The following is a 7,199-nucleotide window of genomic DNA, read 5'->3' as shown; positions in this document are numbered from 1 at the left end:
TTTTTTTAAATCACACCTCGAATTTCATAATACCCAAAGTATCTTTAAATTCAAATCGGCAATTATTGGGAGTTCTGCAAATTACAGCCCTCCAGGTCACTCGAAAATTTCATACGTCCCAAAAAGTATTTTTTCTAAAACAGCAGTTTTCTTCGGAGTTTTTCTGCAAAAGTTACAGCCCTCCAAAGGCATCCAAATCAGCCTCAAAATTTCATAATCCCAAAAAGTTTTTTTTTTTCAAAAATCGGCAGTTTCTCGCCGGAGTTCTGCAAAGTTACAGCCTCCAAAGGTCCACACCTCCAAGCAATATTCATAAGTCCCAAAAGTATTTTTTTTTTTTCAAAATCGGCAGTTCTCGCCGGATTTCTGCAAAAGTTACCCGCTCCAAAAGTACACCTCCAAAGGTCCACCCTCAAAATTTCAAATCCCAAGAAGTATTTTTTTTTTTTCAAAAATCGGCATTGCCGGAGTTCTGCAAAATTAAGCCCTCCAAAGGTCACAAAACCTGAAAATTTCATAATCCCAAAAAATTTTTCGTTTATTTCGCCTCAAAAGGTCAGCTCCTCGTCCGATCCCGCAAAATTTAATCCCCAAAGGTCCTATTCGAAAATTCATAAGTCCCAAGTTCTGTAATTTCAAAAGTCCAAATGTTCCGATCTGCAAATTCAGCTCCAAAAGTACATCCTCAAAATCATCTCCCGACAAAGTTCACCTCTATTTTTTTTCAATCGTGCATTTCTCGGAGTTCTGCAAAAGTTCATCTTCAAACGCATTCGCTCCAAAGTTACCCCCCAAATTTCTAATCCCAAAAGTATTTTTTTTTTTTCAAAAATCGGCAGTTCTCGCCGGAGTTCTGAATTAACACAGCCCTCCAAAGGTCCACACCTCGAAAATTTACAATCCCAAAAATTTTTTTTTTTTTAAAAATCGGCAGTTCTCCTCGCAGTTCTGCAAAAGTTACAGCCCTCCAAAGGGTCACACCTCGAAAATTTCATAAGTCCCAAAAGTATTTTTTTTTTTCAATCGGCAGTTTCTCGCCGAGTTCTGCAAAAGTTACAGCCCTCCAAAGGTCACCCTCAAATTCAATAAGTCCCAAAAGTATTTTTTTTTTTAAATCGAGTTTCCGGATTTCAAAATCGCCCTCCAAAGTCACACCTCCAAACATATCTAAAAATTTTTTCAAATCGCAAGTTCTCGTTTGCAAAGTTATCCAGTCCAAAGTTACAGCCCTCCAAAGGTCCACCTAAAATTTATATCCAAAAATTTTTTTTTAAAATCGGCTCCGTCTGGCAAAAGTTACGCCCTCCAAGTCACACTCGAAATTCATATCCCAAAAAGTATTTTTTTTTTCCGAATCGGCAAAGTTCGCCCTCCAAAGGTACACCCTCCAAAGGGTTCAACCCAAAATTTCATAAGTCCCAAAAATGCATTTTTTCTTTTAAATCGGCAGTTCGCCGATTCTCAAAGTACACCCTCAAAGGTCAAGCCTCGAAAATTTATATTCCAATTTTTTTTATCAAAAATCGCGGAGTTCGCAGAAGTTCGCCCAAGCACAATCTAGTATTTTTTCAATGCAGTCCCGAGTCGCAAAGTTGCCTCAAAAGTCACACCTCCAAACATCAAATTTCATAGTCCCAAAAGTTTTTTTTATCTTTTCCAATCTGCAAGTTCTCGCCGTTCAAAGTTACAACCCTCATTCCAAAAATTTTTTTCAAATCCATTCGAGTTTTGCATTTTCAGCCTTCCAAAGGTCCCTCGAAATTTTAAGCCCAAAAGTATTTTTCTCAAAATAGTCTCCCAAGTTTTTTTTTGCAAAATGGTCAGTCTCCTCCGAGTTCGCAAAAGTTCAAATCAAATCCCAAAAAGTCATCACCTCGAAATCGCATATTCCCAGAAGTTGAAATGTTTTTCAAATCGCAGGTCTCAGCCCGAGATTTGCAAAGTCTACAACTTTCTATGTCAAATCCGCATTCTTCCCAAAGTTTTTGAAATCGCAGTCCTCCAAGGTCAACTCAAAATTCAAGTCCCAAAGTACTGATTTTTCAAATCCAAGTATTTTTTTTCAAACATCGCAGTTCGCCGATTCTGCAAAAGTTTAACCCCAAAATGGTCAAACCTCGAAATTTCATAGTCCCAAAATTTATTCTCCAAAGGCACTCGAAAATCCTAGCCAAAATTTTTTGCAAAATTGCAGCCTCCAGGGTCAATGAAAATTTAAGTCCCAAAAGTATTTTTTCAAAATCGCAGTTCTCCGAAGTTCTCAAAGTTCAGCCCTCTCAAATGGCATCTCCCGAATTTCATGCAAAAAAGTATTCTTCATTGAATCGGCATTCCTCGAAGTTTCTAGCAAAAAGCTCTTTTCAAATCGCATTCCTCCGAAAATTCATAAGTCCAAAAGTACTTTTTTTTTCAAAAGGTCACTGCCGAATTCTGCAAAGTTCCCAAAGTTTTTTTCAAAAATCGGCTTCTCGCGGAGTCTGCAAAATTTCAATCCCAAAAGTATTTGCTTCAAATGCATCTACGCCGAAGATTCAATCCAAAAGTTACAGCCCTCCAAAGGGTCACACCTCGAAAATTTCATAAGTCCCAAAAAGTATTTTTTTTTTTCAAAAATCGGCAGTTCTCGCCGGAGTTCTGCAAAAGTTACAGCCCTCCAAAGGGTCACACCTCGAAAATTTCATAAGTCCCAAAAAGTATTTCTTTTTTTTTTTTAAATCGCAGTTCTCGCCGGAGTTCTGCAAAAGTTACAGCCCTCCAAAGGGTCACACCTCGAAAATTTCATAAGTCCCAAAAAGTATTTTTTTTTTTTTTCAAAAATCGGCAGTTTTCGCCGGAGTTCTGCAAAAGTTACAGCCCTCCAAAGGGTCACACCTCGAAAATTTCATAAGTCCCAAAAAGTATTTTTTTTTCAAAAATCGGCAGTTCTCGCCGGAGTTCTGCAAAATTTACAGCCCTCCAAAGGGTCACACCTCGAAAATTTCATAAGTCCCAAAAAGTATTTTTTTTTTCAAAAATCGGCAGTTCTCGCCGGAGTTCTGCAAAAGTTACAGCCCTCCAAAGGGTCACACCTCGAAAATTTCATAAGTCCCAAAAAGTATTTTTTTTTCAAAAATCGGCAGTTTTCGCCGGAGTTCTGCAAAAGTTACAGCCCTCCAAAGGGTCACACCTCGAAAATTTCATAATTCCCAAGAAGTATTTTTTTTCAAAAATCGGCAGTTCTCGCCGGAGTTCTGCAAAAGTTACAGCCCTCCAAAGGGTCACACCTCAAAAATTTCATAAGTCCCAAAAAGTATTTTTTTTTTTCAAAAATCGGCAGTTCTCGCCGGAGTTCTGCAAAAGTTACAGCCCTCCAAAGGGTCACACCTCGAAAATTTCATAAGTCCCAAAAAGTATTTTTTTTTCTTTTTTTTTTTTTAAATCGGCAGTTCTCGCCGGAGTTCTGCAAAAGTTACAGCCCTCCAAAGGGTCACACCTCGAAAATTTCATAAGTCCCAAAAAGTATTTTTTTTTTTCAAAAATCGGCAGTTCTCGCCGGAGTTCTGCAAAAGTTACAGCCCTCCAAAGGGTCACACCTCGAAAATTTCATAAGTCCCAAAAAGTTTTTTTTTTTTATAAAAATCGGCAGTTCTCGCCGGCGTTCTGCAAAAGTTACAGCCCTCCAAAAAGTCACACCTCGAAAAGTTCATAAGTCCCAAAAAGTATTTTTATTTATTTATTTTTTTTTTTAAATCGGCAGTTTTCGCCGGAGTTCTGCAAAAGTTACAGCCCTCCAAAGGGTCACACCTCGAAAATTTCATAAGTCCCAAAAAGTTTTTTTTTTCAAAAATCGGCAGTTCTCGCCGGAGTTCTGCAAAAGTTACAGCCCTCCAAAGGGTCACACCTCGAAAATTTCATAAGTCCCAAAAAGTATTTTTTTTTTTTTTTTTTTTTTAAATCGGCAGTTTTCGCCGGAGTTCTGCAAAAGTTACAGCCCTCCAAAGGGTCACACCTCGAAAATTTCATAAGTCCCAAAAAGTATTTTTTTTTCAAAAATCGGCAGTTCTCGCCGGAGTTTTGCAAAAGTTACAGCCCTCCAAAGGGTCACACCTCGAAAATTTTATAAGTCCCAAAAAGTATTTTTTTTTTCAAAAATCGGCAGTTCTCGCCGGAGTTCTGCAAAAGTTACAGCCCTCCAAAGGGTCACACCTCGAAAATTTCATAAGTCCCAAAAAGTTTTTTTTTTTTCAAAAATCGGCAGTTCTCGCCGGAGTTCTGCAAAAGTTACAGCCCTCCAAAGGGTCACACCTCGAAAATTTCATAAGTCCCAAAAAGTATTTTTTTTTTTCAAAAATCGGCAGTTCTCGCCGGAGTTCTGCAAAAGTTACAGCCCTCTAAAGGGTTACACCTCGAAAATTTCATAAGTCCCAAAGAGTATTTTTTTTTTAAAATCGGCAGTTCTCGCCTGAGTTCTGCAAAAGTTACAGCCCTCCAAATGGTCACACCTCGAAAATTTCAAAAGACCCAAAAAGTTTTTTTTTTTCAAAAAATCGGCAGTTCTCGCCGGAGTTCTGCAAAAGTTACAGCCCTCCAAAGGGTCACACCTCGAAAATTTCATAAGTCCCAAAAAGTATTTTTTTTTTCAAAAATCGGCAGTTCTCGCCGGAGTTCTGCAAAAGTTACAGCCCTCCAAAGGGTCACACCTCGAAAATTTCATAAGTCCCAAAAAGTATTTTTTTTTTTTAAAATCGGCAGTTCTCGCCGGAGTTCTGCAAAAGTTACAGCCCTCCAAAGGGTCACACCTCGAAAATTTCATAAGTCCCAAAAAGTATTTTTTTTTCAAAAATCGGCAGTTCTCGCCGGAGTTCTGCAAAAGTTACAGCCCTCCAAAGGGTCACACCTCGAAAATTTCATAAGTCCCAAAAAGTATTTTTTTTTTCAAAAATCGGCAGTTCTCGCCGGAGTTCTGCAAAAGTTACAGCCCTCCAAAGGGTCACACCTCGAAAATTTCATAAGTCCCAAAAAGTATTTTTTTTTTCAAAAATCGGCAGTTCTCGCCGGAGTTCTGCAAAAGTTACAGCCCTCCAAAGGGTCACACCTCGAAAATTTCATAAGTCCCAAAAAGTATTTTTTTTTTCAAAAATCGGCAGTTCTCGCCGGAGTTCTGCAAAGTTACAGCCCTCCAAAGGGTCACACCTCGAAAATTTCATAAGTCCCAAAAAGTATTTTTTTTTTTCAAAAATCGGCAGTTCTCGCCGGAGTTCTGCAAAGTTACAGCCCTCCAAAGGGTCACACCTCGAAAATTTTATAAGTCCCAAAAAGTTTTTTTTTTTCAAAAATCGGCAGTTCTCGCCGGAGTTCTGCAAAAGTTACAGCCCTCCAAAGGGTCCAAACCTCGAAAGATTTCATAAGTCCCAAAAGTATTTTTTTTTTTCAAAAATCGGCAGTTCTTCGCCGGAATTCTGCAAAAGTTAACAGCTCCTAAGGGTCACCCTCGAAAATTTCATAAGTCTAAAAGTATTTTTTTTTTTCAAAAATCGGCAGTCTCGCCGGAGTTCTGCAAAAGTTACAAAGCCCTCCAAAGGGTCACACCTCGAAAATTTCATAAGTCCCAAAAAGGTATTTTTTTTTTGTTTTTTTTCAAAATCGGCAGTTGTCGGCCGGAGTTCTGCAAAAGTTACAGCCCTCCAAGGGGCAACACCCGAAAAATTACAAAAGTCCCAAAAAGTATTTTTTTTTTCAAAAATCGGCAGTTCTCGCCGGAGTTCTGCAAAAGTTACAGCCCTCCAAAGGGTCACACCTCGAAAATTTTATAAGTCCCAGAAAGTAAAATTATAACCAAATTTTTTTAATGGCGTTTCGCGGGTTGCAATCGCCCAAGGGTCACTCGAATTATCCAAAGTTTTTAATCGAGTTTCGCGGTCGAATACCCAAAGCAACCTCGAATTCTAATCCAAATTTTTTAATTCGCCGGAGTTTGCAAAGTAAGCCCAAAGACACCTCAATTATATCCAAAGTATTTTTTAATCGCAGTTCGAGTCGCAATCACTCAATCCACGAAATTAATCAAATTTGTAAAAGATTTTTTCGGAATCGGCAGTTCGCCTCCAAAAGTACAGCCCAAAGTCAACCCAAAATTTTACCAAAAGATTTTTTTTGAAATCGGAGTTCCAGTTCCTCAAAATTAGCCCTCAAAGGTCCACTCGAAAATTTCATCCAAAAGTATTTTTCAAAATCGCAGTCTCCCGATTCTGCAAAAGTTAAACAGCCCCCAAGGGTCAACTAAATTTCATAAGTCCAAAAATATTTTTTTAAAATCGAAGTTCGATTTGCAAAATCAGCCCTCCAGGACCTGAAAATTTCATAAGTCCCAAAAATTTTTTTCAAAAGGTTTTTCGGATCGCAAAAGTCGCCAAAGTACACCTCAAAATCAAAGTCAAAAGTATTTTTAAACGCAGTTTCGATTCCAAGTTACAGCCCTCAAATCACTGAAATTTCAAAAGTTTTTTAAGCAGCCCCGGGTCAAATCACTAAGTCCCCAATTTAGCAAGTTTTTCTTAAGTTCCGGTCCAAATACCCCAATCAACTCAATCAACATTTTTTTTAATGTTCGCAGTTACCCCCAAAGGCACCCAAATTCAATCAAAATGTTTTCGATTTCGCAGTCCTGCAAATTAAGCCAAAGTAACCTCGATTCATACATTGGATCATTAGTCCAAAAGTTTCAAAGTCCTCAAATTAAGCCAATTTTTTTTTTAAAATTCATTTCCAATGATTTTCACTCCAAGTCACCCGAAGTTCAAAGTCAAAGTTTCAAAACGATTTTGCATCGCAAAAGTTACTCGAATCGAAATTTTCCAAAAATTTTTATTAACGGCATCTCCCATTCGCAAAATTAAACCCAAAAGTATTTTTTTCAAATCCAGTTTGCGTTTGAAAACGCCTCCAAGGGTTCCAAAAGTACTCCAAAGTAATTTTCAAAATTCGAGTCCCGAGTTTTAAAAACGCTCTCGCGATCAAAATTTAATCCAAAGTTTTTTTTTGAAAATCGTAGTCCCGAGGGTTCATTTCAAAGCCTCAGCCACTCAAATTCAATCCAAAGTATTTTTTTTAAAATCCATTTCTCGTTTTAAATCGGTTTCAGGCTCAAAATTCACTCCAAAGGGTCACCTCAAAATTCCAATTTTTTTTTCAAAAATGCTTTTCCAAATCGGGTTCGTAAG

The 7,199-nt window shown here is 38.1% G+C and overlaps 1 long non-coding RNA gene across 1 annotated transcript; it reads right to left on the bottom strand.

Annotated features, from left to right (window-relative positions):
• Positions 1-2,696: 2,696 nt before the first annotated feature.
• On the bottom strand, positions 2,697-4,487 carry LOC143902174 (uncharacterized). The gene is made up of 2 exons (XR_013258286.1): positions 3,264-4,487; positions 2,697-3,166 (listed from the first exon to the last, which is right to left on the bottom strand). It is a non-coding gene; the product is annotated as an uncharacterized LOC143902174 (long non-coding RNA).
• Between the last annotated feature and the right edge of the window lie 2,712 nt (positions 4,488-7,199).

This window comes from Temnothorax americanus, unplaced genomic scaffold (genome assembly GCF_048541705.1).
Source record: "Temnothorax americanus isolate GAGA-0224 unplaced genomic scaffold, ASM4854170v1 Scaffold386, whole genome shotgun sequence".
Classification (NCBI taxonomy): Eukaryota; Metazoa; Arthropoda; class Insecta; order Hymenoptera; family Formicidae; genus Temnothorax; species Temnothorax americanus.
This window is presented reverse-complemented; position numbering and strand designations above follow the sequence as displayed.